Here is a 17,119-nt window from a genome sequence, read left to right as displayed (position 1 = left end):
TTTTGTTTATCTTCTCAGAGAACCAGCTTTTAGCTTTATTGATGTTTGCTATTATTTACTTTGTTTCTATTTCATTTATTTCTGCAATGATATTTTGGATTTCTTTCTGCTAACTTTGGGTTTTGTTTGTTCTTCATTTCTATTTCCTTTAGGTGTAAGTTAAATTGTTTATTTGAGATTTTTCTTGTTTCTTTTTTTTTTTTTTTTTTGCGGTATGCGGGCCTCTCACTGTCGCGGCCTCTCCCGTTGTGGAGCACAGGCTCCGGACGCGCAGGCTCAGCGGCCATGGCTCACGGGCCCAGCCGCTTCGCGGCATGTGGGATCCTCCCGGACTGGGGCACGAACCCGTGTCCCCTGCATCGGCAGGCGGACTCTCAACCACTGCGCCACCAGGGAAGCCTCCAGATTTTTCTTGTTTCTTGAAGTAGGCTTGTATTGCTTTAAATTTCCCTCTTAGAACTGCTTTTGCTGCATCCCATAGGTTTTGGATCATCGTGTTTTCGTTGTCATTTGTCTCTAGGTATTTTTTGATTTTCCTCTTTGATTTCTTCAGTGATCTCTTGGTAATTTACTAACGTATTGTTTGTCCTCCACGTGTTTGTATTTTTTACGTTTTTTTCCCTGTAAGTGATTTCTAATCTCATAATGTGGTCAAAAAGATGCTTGATATAATTTCAATTTTCTTAAATTTACTGATGCTTGATTTGTGACCCAAGATGTGATCTATCCTGGAGAATGTCCCATGTGCACTTGAGAAGAAAGTGTAATCTGCTGTTTTTGAATGGAATGTCATATAAATATCAATTTAATCTATCTGGTCTATTTTGTCATTTAAAGCTTCTGTTTCCTTATTAATTTTCTGTCTGGATGATCTGTCCATTGGTATAAGTGAGGTGTTAAAAGTCCCCCACTATTATTGAGTTACTGTCGATTTCCTTTTTTATAGCTGTTAGTATTTGCCTTATGTATTGAGGTGCTCCTATGTTGGGTGCATAAATATTTACAATTGTTATATCTTCTTTTTGGATTGATCCCTTGATCATTATGTAGTGTCCTTCTTTGTCTCTTGTAACAGTCTTTTTTAAAGTCTATTTTATCTGATATGAGTACTGCTACTCCAGCTTTCTTTTGATTTCCATTTGCATGGAATATCTTTTTCCATCCCCTCACTTTCAGTCTGTATGTGTTCCTAGGTCTGAAGTGGGTCTCTTGTAGACAGCATATATATGGGTCTTGTTTTTGTATCCATTCAGCCAGTCTATGTCTTTTGGTTGGAGCATTTAATCCATTTACATTTAAGGTAATTATCGATATGTATTTTCCTATTACCATTTTCTTAATTGTTTTTGGTTTGTTATTGTAGGTCTTTTCCTTCTCTTGTGTTTCCTGCCTAGAGAAGTTCCTTTAGCATTTGTTGTAAAGCTGGTTTGGTGGTATAGCACATATCTTTTAACAACTATTTTTTTATGGATCAGGAAACTAGAGCCTAGAAAAAGTATCTTTCTTAAGGTCACATAGATAATAGAGGGAAACTAGGATTGGAAGCCTGTGTTGCCTAACTCCAGATCCAAAGCCTTCACTGTTTTCATTACATCATCCTGCTCTCTTGACTAGGATCTCCCTAGGAACAATGGGGAGGCATGAACAATTTTGATTTCATAGATAATGTCTTCAGTACACTGTGGTTTCTTTTCTTCATTTTACATTCATGTCTTTTTAATCTCCCTCCCTTCTACCACAGGTATCCAGTTCTCTCATGCTGGTCTAGGCCTTCCCATGTGTAAAGTTATTAGGCTATTTTTCTTGGAGATGGAAACACTTACGACAATTTTATAAAAAGTGTATAGGCAGCAGGCAATACTTACTACAAATGAATGAATCATAAATTACAGAATTTCTACTGTTGTTTCAGGTTTTAGGAGAACTGGGAACTTTCCTGAAACCCTCTAAGTGTTGTCTTTTGGCTAATTTCCTCCACACAAGGTTGACAGTGGAGGAATGAGTTTATTTGGAAAGTTGAACCTAAGGCAGGTCTCCTTCCTTGCTACACCTGCACAACCCACTGCCTCCAGGTCAGGATGAAGCTTTGCTGAATCCCACTGTGGTTCAAGATCCAGAAAGCCCTGTGCTTGTGAATATTCCCTTCATAGTATACAGCATTAGTTTTTGCTGCAAGTGCTTCTGAAATGGTGATGTGAGTTAGAAAAATAAGAGTTGTAACAGAGTAAGAATTAAGTCTTCAGGATGCAATGGGACCATTCTTTGCATGAATATGACTTTTGGCTTGTGTTTCCTATTATGATTTCTTACAGTGGGGGAATTTTGCTGAGATATGCCTCATCTGTTGCTACCATTTGAGGCCACCTTGTTTTTTAAACAGATTGTATATCTTTGGATAACTAAACCGGAATGTATTCTAGTCCTATAGACTACGTGTGTTTATGTGGTGCATACTTCTGGGTATATGTGTGTGTATATGCACCTATGTGTATGTGTGTGTGTTTCAGGAATGGGTGTGACTCTTCCTTAGCTTAACAGAAATGTTGCAGTGTGTAAAACTGATGTATTATTTCTCAATGGTGAAACAATCTCTAGACTTCCTATAGGCTTCTATACCATTTAAATAGAAATATTTTGTATCTTTTTAAAAGTTTGAGTTTATGTCTTAGAGTGAGAACTGACAAAAATTTGGAAATACCCAACAAAATTTCTTTATTAAAAGAGACAGAATCCTCACTTGGCATGGTACCCACACAAGTCATTATCTAAAAGAGTCTATATTGTTAACCTAAGTATAAGGGCTTATCAAAAACTGTGAAAGCTTTGAGACTTTACCTTAGTTGCAACATAACACATTAATCCCCCCAGTTTCATAGATGGTAGGGATACAAGCATCCTGGGTTAGAGACATAGCACAGTTTATTACTCACAACCAATACCTTCAGCCAGATAATCAGCATTTTTATGCTGTTCCCTGACCTCCAATTCCCACACGATGATGCAGAGAGGCCACCAATACCCACACACACAGTGCAGTGAGTTACAGAAGAAGAATGCAGAATTTAGGAACCAGGAACCACTTACAATGAACAGAAAGCAAACCCGTCCTCTGCTTTGGAGGAAAACACTATCTCTATCTTCCAAGGCTGCTTAATATACAACTATCCTTGAAAATATAGTCTGCCACAAAGGACAATCAGTTCCTTTGCTTTTAAGACATGCAGAAATGCAAGAGACTCATGCAGGATTGTCTCTCAACAGTTTATTTCTCTGCTTTCCTTTTCTTGGTATCTATTTTTTTCCTTTCCAATACTCATGCAATACTATCACCTTGAATTTATGACCAAAACTAACAGAGAGGTAAATGTTCAATGTGTTAGTTGAATAGTCAATTTGGATGCATTTTATAGCTGATCTGATCATTTGTACAGACATTGGTCAAAAATAACTGTCATAAGAAACTTCTACTAGAAAATTTTTTCCCTCAGAACCAAGGCTTGAGGGTGAAGAGTAAAACCTGACTAGGGTAAAGCCTGACTAGGATTGTCAGGATCTGAGACCTCAGAACCCAGTTCTAAAACAAACACTGAGTCAAAAGAGTTAGCTGAGGATTGGCAAGTGTGGCAACTATAACTAATCTAGGGAACTGGATTAGAAGAAAAATGTCTTAAGAACTGGCTTCCTAGTTATCTTCTGCTTGGCTTTGCTCCTACACCCATTTTCCATTCTTGTGACCATTCTGTCTGCTGTAAGAGGCCTGTGCCTAGGCACTGCATTACCCAGAATCCCTTGCCAACTGGCTTCCACTGGGAGGCACCAGTAGTGTGATTGAAGGTGGGGAAGAGGGAAAGGTAGGGGAATTTTTTTCCTAGGCCCTTCTTGGGCCGTGTTTCTGGAAGTGACTCAGACCTTCCATAAGTGCAGCTCCAGCTCCTCTCAGGCAGCCCTTCTTCCACAGCTCTGGTTCTCACTGGATTCCATTGTTTCAGGACTAGGCTTCCCATTGGCTTCCCACTGCTGTTTGTCTTCAGGTACCTCAAAATCCCTTGGCAATTCTCTTAACTTGTGCCCACCCCTCTATAAGTTGAACTTCATTCAGGTCTCTTAAATATTTTGAGTTGGTTTCTGGTTCCTACTGAGACTCTGACTGATAGAACTAGAGAAAAAAAGTGGGACCCTAGTCTCAAAGGACCTAAGATAATAATCAACATTTATTAAGCCATTACTGTGTGTTGGTTTAAACCTCACAGCAAACCTAGGAGGTGGAAACTATTAGTGGCTCCATTAGACAAATAAAGAAACTGGGGCACAGAAATCTAGCAATTGGGGGAACAGAGACTTAAACCCAAGCAGTTGGACTCTAAAGCCCTCACTGGTAACACTGCACACTACAAGTCACATGGCCAAGGTCAGACACTGCCATATGCTCCTCTACAGGGCAGAGGCTTAGTCATCATAATCTGAGGAGGAGGCAGGTGACCTCTAAGAAGGCATAAGGCAAGAGTAAAATGATAACAACTGGTTTTCAGGATTAGTGTGGGATCAGGAGCAAGCTGTCCTGCTGCTGAATAACTGGTGCTTTAGTCTAGGACTGGTCCTGCATCATAGGCCTAGACTGAATCCAGTTTTCTGAGGTTAAGACTCCCTAGCTGTGGGAGGGATGAAGGGCTATAGGGACAAGAAGTCAAGGATGGTGTGTGTGTGTGTGTGTGTGTGTGTGTGTGTGTGTATGTGTCATTGCCATGTCTAGGTTTCAAGCTGTAAAGATCTATGTCCTTTGTAAATAGGTATATCCATGTAAAAATGGTATGGATAAAATACGCTACTGAATGCAGAGAGCAGTTAGTGCCATTCAAAACCAACTAGAATGTCAAAATATTTCAAAAGAGAGCTATATACTAGTAAAATGAATTGAACTGAGTCAAACAGAATAAACAAAATAAAAACAGCATGTACAGTTGAGTGGCCATCTGACTTTCAGATGTCTGGCACTATTAACTTTCTAAAACAACCATGAACATGAAAATAAGCAAAAAGGCTAATAATCCGAAACAGTAAAAATAGCCCATAACATATTTCAGAACATTGAATGGCTAAAAGGAAAAGCATTATTTCTTCAACTAATAATTACAATAAAACTCATTTCTCATTGACACCAAAGCCCAGAAGCCCTGGAGAAATAACAGAGTAGACAGTGAAAAGACTGATGAAAGAGGATTTGGAAATATCCACATACAAGTTTGTCTCAGAGAGACAACTGGCTAGTCTCTTTGCAAATGCCAAGTGGCCAGAAGAGAGAAGAAAACAATGAAGAGTCGTGAGGAACTGTGATGAGAAGTGACAGCCAGTATCAGAAATCCTCACTAGGGGAGGCAGAAGAAATACCAATGTGCTGAATCCAGCAGCCAGAGATCACTCACTGTGCTGGTGAGCACAGCTCAGCCTCTCCTGGCACTGTCACAGTATTCCATTCCAGGAACTCCAACCAGCACAGGACAGGAGTCTGTGATCACCTGACTGCTTCAATTCCCAGCAAATCCTTCTGCATCACCACCTCATTTATTACTCTACTACAGCCTTGTCTTGATTCTGTCCTTGTAGTCTTAGAAGCTGCTCCAGGGGGAAAAGAAAATGTAGGAAATGCTGATCATAATTTTCCCCTCTTTGTGATTCTGAGTGAACATTTATTTATACCCCCAAAACATGTGAGAGTCTAAAGTAAGGATGCCATTTAATTTTGATAAATCCAGTCTGTCAAAATAATTTAACATTGAAACATTTTTATTTCTGTTTCAAGAACAACCTTTGGGAACTGCTGCTATAGTCACTCTAGACCAGACACAGGTGCATTCCGGAGTCACCTGTATTAATCAGAATTAGGTAATATAAGGAGAGTTTGCAAAGGTGTGGACTCAACTTAGGTAAAGGAACAAAGGAGAGTGAGGAACCTGGGCAGTGACAGCAGAGAGCCATTACTGTTCCCTGGATGCTGAAACTGCAGAGACAGACAGCTGTAAAGCAAGAGGTAGCCTCTGGGAGAAAGATGCAGCCAACCTGAGACATAAACACCTGACCTTCCTATCATCCCTTCCTTTGCATCTGCTGTTGCCTCCTCTGTATGCCAGTGGCTGCCTCACTGTAAGCTGGAGGGCAAGATAGCTCCCAGGGCAAAATGTGCAGGTCAGTGGCCCAGGATGGAGAAGGGGAGGGGGGATGGCTTTGAGGGAAAAGAGAAGACTCTCGACATCACCTCCCCTACTATCAAGTAGAAACTTCCTAAATTAAAGGCAAATAATCTGTGAAATTTGTGTAATAAGTAGACACACAAAGACATCTCTCCAGAACTTAAAGAACACAAATATTTGGATGGATCAGTGCAGTGTTGCTCATCCTTGACATGTAATACAGCTCTGTATTGCCATGTAATACAGTAAGGATGGCTTCTGGTAGATTTTGAATCAAATAAAGCTGTTGATCAACTTGGTTAATGCATGCAGCAAAATTAGTGTCAAGTTCTGTTTCATGTGAGTACTTCTCAGCAAAAAGATCAGAAAATATTGCTATCTTTGGTTCAGTGATTGCTGAAAAGTATGAAAAAAGTTGCTTGACTAGACTTCAGAGTAAATCATGGCATTAGAAGACAAAATACAATGAGCAGGCTTGAAGTTGCAGGCAAATATTTTGATAAAGAACAATTCATTCATCTATTTAGAGATATTATGCATGGAGTTTCTGTTTTGAACAGTAAAGTACTTATTTGCCATTCCGGGGAGGGGGTAGGCAGTATTTCAGAATAAGCTTGAGAATTTAGAGTCAGAGAAACTTGGGTTAGAGTCCTGTTTTCCTCACTTACATGGTGGTACCTGCCTGGCAAATTCATCAGTCTTTGTAGGCATTATTTTAGTTAAATTATAAATAGAAGCTAATGTTTGCCAAGCTCTTATTTTATGCCAGGCATTAGATTGTGCATTATCTCAATAATTCTTATAATAAACCTAGGGAGATACATTATTCTAATTTTCAAATACAGAAGTTGAATCAATTGCTCAAGGTTACACTTACACTAACACATGTAAACCCTAGGCATACTGCTTGATAATAAGTGCTTGACAAATGCTAGATGCTGCAAGTATTTGTTATTAGTATTATTGTTAATATTACTTGTTAATTTTACCCTAAGAATAACAGGCAAATAAAGAGCCTTTGGAATACAGCAAATGTGGCTAGTTTGATTTTATATATGTGATGATATTACAGGCCCCCATTAAAGTAAAACGTACGGTAATTGTTCTTTTAAAACTGTAATTATTCTGAAATTTTCAAAGATGTCACACATTTACTTATTTAGAGTAATTTAATACATGAAGGGACAAGTTATATATATTTTTCTGATTTGTTCCCTAGAGTTTATATCCTTAAAAGAGGAATGTTTCAGGGCTTCCCTGGTGGTGCAGTGGTTAAGAGTCCGCCTGCCGATGCAGGGTACACGGGTTCGTGCCCCGGTCCGGAAAGATCCCACATGCCGCGGAGCGGCTGGGCCCGTGAGCCATGGCCGCTGAGTCTGCGCGTCCGGAGCCTGTGCTCCGCAACGGGAGGGGCCACAACAGTGAGAGGTCCGCATACCAAAAAAAAGAAAGTAAAATTAAAATAGAGTAAAAATAAAGTCAAGTGGAAGAACACTGGAGGTTGAGGTATGCTTTCTCAAGTATGCCATTAGTGCAAATCATTCATTCTTTGTCAAGCACTAATTGAATAACCACTCTGATGGGTGCTAATGATTATGCATATATTGGCATAGTCCTTGCACTCATGGAGCTTACATTACAGCTGGAGGAGCTTTCTTCTTATCTTAAGCTCTGTTTAAAACAGGACTTTTATTTCTGCTTACATACCCAATCTTTGCTTTCATCTACTCTTCATTCTAGCTTTCTACTCCTCAGGCTGACCTCAGCCATCCTGATATTAGTTTGTTCTTCTATCAAAGCAGTAATTCATGGGCCAGTGTTTCTGGGTTCCCAGCATCTGGCTGCAATCCTGTATCCCAGAGATTGGTGCCCTTGTGCCTACTCTAGCTCATCTGGACATGAGTCCCTGAAGTAACTCTGCTGTCCCCTACTGTACCTGGGGTCTGAGACCCTGGTCAAATCTAAAAATGTTGTAATACTTTTAATTTCACAGTAGTACTTAGTTTGAATTTTAAACAATATTCTTTATGCCTAGACATCTTTTAAAATTCAAATATTAAGGATGACATAGGGAAAGACCAGCCTATGTTTATAAGGAGTATCTTTTAGTGATGCTGTTGGATGAAGAGGAATAACAACATATAGGCTTTATGATAGTAAACACTATCATAAATTAAATGTCACTGGAATAATTGGCAATACTTATTTTTTTAAATATTTTTTATTATATAAATTTCAGGTGTACAGCATTATAATTTGACATCTTTATAAACTACAAAGTGATCACCACCTCTAGGCTAGTTACCATTCATCACCATACAGTTGACTTCCTTCACCTGTTTTGCTCACCTCAAACCTTTTTCCCCATTAATCTGTTCTCTGTATCTATGAGTTTGTTTTATTTTGTTTGTTGGTTGGTTTTGGTTTTTTACATTCAACATATGAATGAACCATATGATATTTGTCTTTCTCTCTCTGACTTATTTCACCTAGTGTAATAACTGCAACGTCCATACATGTCGCAAATGGCAGGATTTCATTCTTTTCAATGGAATACCAGGTAGTATTCCACTGTGTGTATATATATATACATATATATATGTATATATATATATGTATATACACCACATCTTCTTTATCCATTCATCCATAGATGGACACTTAGGTTGTTTCCATATCTTGGTTATTGTAAATAATGCCACAAGGAACACAGGGGTGAATATATCTTTTCAAATTAGTGTTTTTGTGTTCTTTGGATACACACCAAGAAGTGGAATAGCTGGATCATATGGTAGTTCTGGTCTTAATTTTTTGAGAATCTCCATAATAGCTGTGCCAATTTAGAGCCCCACCAACAGTGCACAAGGATTCACTTTTCTCCCTGTTCTCACCAACATTTGTTATTTCTTGTCTTTTTGATATTAGCCATTCTAACAAATATAAGGTGATTTCTTATTGTGGTCTTGATTTACATTTCCCTAATAAATTAGTGATGTTAAACATCTTTTCATGTGCCTGTTGACCACCTGTATGTCTCTGTTGGGAAACTGTCTATTTAGATTCTTTGCCCATTTTTCAACCAAGTAGTTTGGTTTTTTGTTGGTGAGTTTTATTTCTATTTCTTCATGATTCAATCTTGGAAGATTGTATGTAAAATCTAGGAATTTATGCATTTCTACTAGGTTGTCCAATCTGTTGGTATATAATTGTTCATAGTAGCATCATATGATCCTTTGTATTTCTGTGGTATGATTTGCAATTTCTCTTCTTTCATTTCTTATTTTATTTGAATTCTTTTTTTTTTTACATCTTTATTGGAGCATAATTGCTTTACAATGGTGTGTTAGTTTCTGCTTTATAACAAAGTGAATCAGTTATACATATACATATGTTCCCATATCTCTTCTCTCTTGTGTCTCCCTCCCTCCCACTGTCCCTATCCTACCCCTCCAGGCGGTCACAAAGCACCGAGCCGATATCCCTGTGCCATGCAGCTGCTTCCAACCAGCTATCTACCTTACGTTTGTTAGTGTATATATGTCCATGCCTCTCTCTCGCCCTGTCACAGCTCACCCTTCACCGTCCCCATATCCTCAAGTCCGTTCTCCAGTAGGTCTGTGTCTTTATTCTTGTCTTACCCTCTCAGAATAAAAGGGAGAAAAATTAGAAAGAAAGAAAGGAAGAAAGAAAGAAAGAGGATAAAGTAAAATAAAGTAGGATAAAATAAAGTGATTAAAAAAAAGGAATTATTATGGAAAAATTTTTTAAAGTAAAAAATATTAAAAAAGAATGGATGGACAGAATCCTAGGGCAAATGTTGAAAGCAAAGCTATACAGACAAAATCTCACACAGAAGCATACACATACACACTTACAAAAAGTGGAAAAGGGGAAAAAATAATATATCTTCCTCCCAAAGTCCACCTCCTCAATTTGGGATGATTCATTGTCTATTCATGTGTTCCACAGATGCAGGGTACATCAAGTTGACTGTGGCGATTTATTCCGCTGCTCCTGAGGCTGCTGGGAGGGACTTCCCTTTCTCTTCTTTGTTCGCACAGCTCCCGGGGTTCAGCTTTGGATTTGATCCCGCCTCTGCGTGTAGGTCGCCTGAGGGCGTCTGTTCTTCACTCGGACAGGACGGGGTTAAAGGAGCAGCTGATTCGGGGGCTCTGGCTCACTCAGGCTGGGGGGAGAGGAGGGGTATGGATGTGGGGCGAGCCTGCGGCGGCAGAGGCCGGCGTGACGTTGCACCAGCCTGAGGCGTGCCGTGCATTCTCCCGGGGAAGTTGTCCCTGGATTGTGGGACCCTGGCAGTGGCAGGCTGCACAGGCTCCCAGGAGGGGCGGTGTGCAGAGTGACCTGTGTTTGCTCACAGGCTTCTTGGTGGTGGCAGCAGCAGCCTCAGCGTCTCATGCCCGTCTCTGGAGTCCGCGCTTTTAGCCGCGCCTCGCGCTAGTCTGTGGAGCTCCTTTAAGCGGTGCTCTTAATCCCCTCTCCTCACGCACCAGGAAACAAAGAGGGAAGAAAAAGTCTCTTACCTCTTAGGCAGCTTCAGACGTTTTCCCGGACTCCTTCCTGGCCAGCCGTGGTGCACTAGCCCCCTTCAGGCTGTGTTCACGCCGCCAGTCCTCTTCCTTTGCTCCGACCGAAGCCCGAGCCTCAGCTCCAAGCCCCGCCCGCCCCGGCGGGTGAGCAGACAAGCCTCCTGGGCCGGTGAGTGCTGGTCGGCACTGATCCTCCGTGCGGGAATCTCCCCGCTTTGCCCTCTGCAACCCTGTTGCTGCGCTCTCCTCCGCGGCTCCGAAGCTTCCCCTTTCCACCACCCACAGTCTCCACCTGTGAATGGGGCTTCCTAGTGTGTGGAAACCTTTCCTCCTTCACAGCTCCCTCCCACTGGTGCAGGTCCCGTCCGTGTCCTTTTGTCTCTGTTTTTACTTTTTCTTTTGCCCTATGCAGGTATGTGGGAAGTTTATTGCCTTGTGGGAGGTCTGAGGTCTTCTGCCAGCATTCAGTGGGTGTTCTATAGGAGCAGTTCCACGCATGGACGTATTTCTGATGTATCTGTGGGGAGGAAGGTGATCTCCGTGTCTTACTCTTCCGTCATCTTCTCCAGCACTCTGATTGTGTTTTATGATATCTTGCCTATAATTCTCTATATAAAGCTGATGTTTTTCACCAGTTCTTTGTTACCCAAAAGATAACAGCCTTATTTGGGCTTATTTTAATAATTGTTACCTAATTTCCCACTTCCTTTCTCTGTCTTTTCTATGAATAAGTTTTACTATCTTTACTTTTTAATCATATGCGGTCTTCAACAAGATCATGAGCAGATTATTGATTTTGAACTACAAAAATCAACCAGCTCTGAAGTTATTTATCCAAAAAGTAGTCTCCCTCAATCAGAGACACTGTTTATATCAATCATCTATTCATCTTTTCTATGTTCCTGGGTATATCAAATAATTCTTTCAAGAACACTCACATAGTATTGTGTGAGAATGAAGTATTTATGGGATTTCATAGAGCTTACACAGAAAAAGCAAAGGAATATTCTGGAAATTATAATATTGATTTGTTTCATTTTTGTATAATTTACCTTCTCAGCCAGACTTTAGATTCTCAAAGAACTAGGTGGTGCCTTTTCAGCCCTGTATTATCCAGAGCAATGCTTCATGCAGTGCCCCAATGCCTGAGGCAGTACCGGATTCAATACATTCTCATTAAATGAAGGACTAATGGGCGCAGTGGTTGAGAGTCCACCTGCCGATGCAGGCGACGCAGGTTCGTGCCCCGGTCCGGGAAGATCCCACGTGCCGTGGAGCGGCTGGGCCCGTGATCCATGGCCACTGAGCCTGCGCATCCGGAGCCTGTGCTCTGCAAAGGGAGAAGCCACAACAGTAAGAGGGCCGCGTAACGCAAAAATAAATAAATGAAGGACTAAGTCTGGAGTTGATATTTTACAAAAACTGAGAAATTAAATTCCTTCTGAGGTTCACAAAGTAAATGTGTTTCAAGATTAATCAATGCTAATTTTACTTATTTTAAAAAGCACTTCGAAAAGCTTGTTGAGATAATTGATTATTTCCACCTCTCTTAAGTTTAGAGAAAATTCTGATCCTCACTGAATTCACTATGAACAACTATGATTTTTACTCTTAGAGGAATTTAAGTCAGATAGACCAGGAGATATTAATGAGCACATAAAGCCTAATGGGTAAATTTCTGCTCCCCTCCCATACTTTGCATGGTGGAGTGTACCCTGTAAGTGATGGATAAATATCACCTAACTGGTGGGGCATCCCATTGTTATCATTCTTAATTATTGGTCCTGTAACTAAGGGTAATGTTTCTTTGTAATTATTCTGCCTACAGAGAAGACCATAAATGTTTAATGCTCTTGTGTTTTCTGTTCAGGGATAAGATGAAGTTACTCCCTTTTGTATGCAATGCAAACACCTATATCCGTCACTAGTTTGTGATAATGTCTTGATAGCAATTGAATTCAAATTTTACTGACTAAAAGTTTACACTTACCAGGCACTCCAAGCCTGCCAAGTTCTTCACAAATATACCAAAGACTTTCCAAAGGCCCTTTCCATGTCCACCAAAATTAGTCCTGCTTGTTGATGGCTTGCTGCTGACAGCTTTCTGTTGCTGGTCTGTAGAGACAGACACACACCGTCCATGCCATTGATTTAGGATTTAATAAATAAAGGCCAGGGATCTTTAATCACTGGTGCTATCTGAACTGGAGGTGTACATCCACTGCTGAGGTTGCTGGGCAGTGCTGTAACCCTCACCTCCACTGAACAGGACCCATTGCCAGTGTGAGCAGACAGGCTGATGGCTCAGGTCACCAGTGCCATTCCAGTCCCAGTTCTTCCACCACAGAGTGAACATGGGAATGGCATCCTTCCTCTAGAATATAACTGATTATAGGGATTCCTTAGTAAGGACCTCAAGATGTTAAGAGTTTAGTGAAAAACTTCCTTTAGTTAGCAAAATTGGCCCATTTCTCTTCTGGGTGTATACAAACCAACCCAGAATCTGTTGGGGAGAGTTTCCAGTATTAGCTGTGTATCTGGAACCACACCTCCTCTCCAGTCCTCAAACTCTGTGCAAATTCTCCTCAACCTTTTCATATCTTTTCTTTGAGATAAATTCTCAAACCCCTACTGACCCTTCTTGAAATTTGACTTCTGTTTGCCTAATCCTCAGTTTTCTAGATATGTTTATATACAATCATAGTTTGGGAGCTCCTTAGCACTTGTGTAAATCAGCTGACACAACTAGATATGGGGTCGGGGAGAAATGATGCAAAGGTGTCATATAACTCAAAAATTCCAGTTTACACAATTCAGCTGGAATGGCCTTTATGTGTGAAAAAGTGAGCATTTATACTCTTTGATTGTTCGAATCTGTGGGTGAACAGGTATAATTGAAAAGATTCCTCATGTGATTCTGATACACTTTTCTGTGAAGTCAGAGAGAGTGGAAATAAAGGGGATGTGTGGGTATTGGGGGAAGCATGTCTCCCCTGTATCTATGCCAAAAAAATCACTGTCACTAAAAGGATATATTATAAATCTCAAGTTTAAAGTAATTTATAAAGCAATGTGCCTAACATAATTACTCAGGCTGGGGTTAGAGTTAGTACAATGGAATTCTCAGAATGGGTGTGAGAGATTTGAGAAGTAAGAACCTGGGAAACTTCTGCTTATAATTTCTCCAGGGTTTTAGTTTATCCTATTTTATTGTGTTCTCTATTCTGGCCCCTCCAAACATCATGCTTTAATTATACATCTGTCAATTTTCTGAGATCATGCTCAGGTGGGCTTTTATATTTTTCTCAGTCTATAGGAGTAGTTGGTGTGATGATTTTTTAACCTCTTAAATTTTTCTTCTAATATTTTAGAGAATATAGCTGTAGCTATATATGTAATCCAGTGTTACCTTAGCTAAATTGGTCAGTGGAAAATACCAGAATCAGCTCACAAGAGAAGAGGCCACAAGAGATTGGGCAGTGACCTTTTAGAAGCATAAATATTCTTCAGAATATGCTGATAATGAACACATTTGGTGCTTGAAGCTGTAGCAAAGCAGGAACAAATTTGAATTAGTTAGCATCATGTGGTAATTTTCAGGGTTAATAACAGGTGAAGTAAAATCTTAGAGAACTTTGAAGCTAGAAGGGATTTTTTTTAAATCAGTGGCTTTCCAGCTGTGTTGACTAAAACCTGCAATAAGCAATACATTTTACATCATGACTCAGTATCTACATAGGTATGTCTGAAACAAAAGTTTCATGCACATACACATACACAGACACAGAAATAATAATAGTTACATTTACCATAGGGAAGCACTTATTTCCTATTCTATCTTTGACTCACTAAATTAGTTTTATATTCCATATGTGGTTATGAACAGAAATTATAAAGTATTATTATAGATCACCTTGACTCACCTTTCATTTTATAGACATATGTATTGACATATGAAGCGGATAATTCTTTGTTATGCGGACCACCCCATGCATCAAAGAATGTTTAACAACATCCTTGCCCTCTACCTACTAGATGCCACTCTCTTTGATAACCAGAAATGTCTCCAGACATTGCCAAATGTCTCCTGAGAAGCGAAATCACCCCTGGTTGAAATCCTGCTTTAATCTGTTATATCTCTTTCTGTCTCTCCCTTTTCAATCACCTCCATCTAATTTCCTCCTATTGTTTAGCCTCTCAGCTAGCCTCCCATTTAACCCCTAACACAGACAGAAGTGGGGGTCCCTTTCAAAACACATTCTTTCCTGGTGCCTAAAATTCCACCATTAGAAGTTAAAGCATAGCTTTGAGCAAACTTTAAACATGAAAATTTCTGGAAACAAAATGCGTGCTATTGATTACTGAAATTTTTAATGATTTAGTTTTAATATATATACCTTTGTGGCAAATAGATGATGGGATAAACACAGAACATGATTATTTATATATTTTTCCCAACAGCACTTAATACAATGCTTTATGTATAGTAGTTGCTTAATAAGAATTTGTTGAATTAATGAACAGATGGATGAATGGATGAATGCATGAATAGATTAAAGAATGAATAAGAGAAGTGAAGGCCCCAAGAATAGACTGTTTTTCTAATAAATATGAAAGAAAACATTGTTAAAAGTGGTTTTATTTTTTTACACAAAAGAAGAAATCTGGATATGTTCAAATTAGTTGAAAAAAATGGGAGCTAGTAGAGAGAGAGATATTATAGAAGATAATGAAATACTTAACTTGAAAGAGTCCGGTCTCAGAGGAATGTGATAAAGTTCCCAGTTAGGAGGATTATCTTTGCAAAGGAATTTTTGAGGTGACCTTTTCCTTTCCTTTTCTGAATAACAATTATCAATGGGAGAAAGCAAAGTCTTTTGAAAGTAAATGAAAATTCTAGCAGAAGTGTAGTGCATAAATTCCTCCATTTTATTTATGTGTTTTAAGCTTGGAATGGCTTGAGTTAAATTGATTCATTCTCCTGCACGTGCCACCTGCAATTAGGGACTGTTCAGCATCAGCCATAAACACCTGCTATTTGTCTTAGGTTTTTAGGCTGGCACTATTTTCAAAGGTTCTATTTCTAAATTACAGGTTTCCTTTTAGAAAGAACACAGCCCTAATCTGCAGAAGGAGATGCTGTACCATCTGAAAAGCAAAAGTTGGCTTGTGAATTTATGTTTCAGTTTTTAAATTCTGTGCATGACAATAAAACCTCTATGGAAAGGCTCCTGGTTTCTGTATTAGATGAGGACATGTTGCATTGCCAAAACGTTAGCTCTTTGTTGATTGTTGAAATTCGGAAAATTTTGAAAGCAATTTATGCATTTGTGTGAGACCAGCTACATTTAATCTGTTTGACAAGGATAAGTTACAAATGACTTGTTTAATAGATCATCTGTATGAGATGAAATGCAAATGAGGACATGATGAGTGCAGGGGTAAGTCCTCTGTTCTTTGCCAGTAGAAGAAATGGCTAAGCAGAATTTGAGTACACTTGCTGGGCCAATTCAGGTTCAGATTAATAATGCTAACGGCAGAAAGGACAATCCTTTGTTGTCCTTTGTTGTTGTTAATTATAATTTATAAGGCATTACTAGGATTCAAGTGTAGCTTGGTAGTGGGTGCTGGATGTCAGAAAAGAGATCCACTGTTTTGCTACAGCCCAAGGACTCAGACTCAAAGTGCTTCAGCAGATGAACTCCTTGTGGCAAAGGGTGAACTGAACCGGAAACAGCTGCAGTGGCTGTAGCCCCTTCCTTATGGAAATACCTCCAGAGTGCCAGCTCCCAAGTCTACTGCCTGGATTCCAATCCTGGCTACCTCTAATTGCTAACTTATCTGCAATGCAGACTAATAATAGTGCCTGATTTATGGAACTTCTGTGAGGATGGGATGAGGTAGTCCATGTAAAGAATAAGCACAGTGCCTCAGAATAAGCCCTCAGTAAATGTTAGTCATCATTGTTCTTGCTTTTAATTATTAGAATTAGAAAATATGAAAATGCAACTCATGTAATGGAAGGAAACTTGGGAAATATTTTTAGTTCTAATTTTATTTTAGAAAATTTGCCCTCATCAGTCTCTGAGATTAAAGAAACGACCAAGTAAGCAAGCAGGCAAGTGAGCAAACAAATAAAAAGCAGCAGCAGAAACAACAAGTTATTTAAAAGCTTAAAGGCTAGACAGACCACAGTGCATCCACCTGAGAGCTAGGATCTCTAATAGTGGAAGGCTTTGCCCACTGCAGGACATCCTGTACTTCTGAAATATATGGTTTGAGGTTTGGCACTATGTCTGCCTTGCCCATTTTCACACCATGATTCTATTCCCTGTACTCAGAGCGTGGGAAGGGGTAATCCTCTCACCTAGGAAAGAACATGAACAA

The sequence above is a fragment of the Neophocaena asiaeorientalis genome, unplaced genomic scaffold (assembly GCF_003031525.2).
Source record: "Neophocaena asiaeorientalis asiaeorientalis breed wild unplaced genomic scaffold, Neophocaena_asiaeorientalis_V1.1 scaffold296, whole genome shotgun sequence".
Classification (NCBI taxonomy): Eukaryota; Metazoa; Chordata; class Mammalia; order Artiodactyla; family Phocoenidae; genus Neophocaena; species Neophocaena asiaeorientalis.
Note: the sequence above shows the minus strand (reverse complement) of the source record.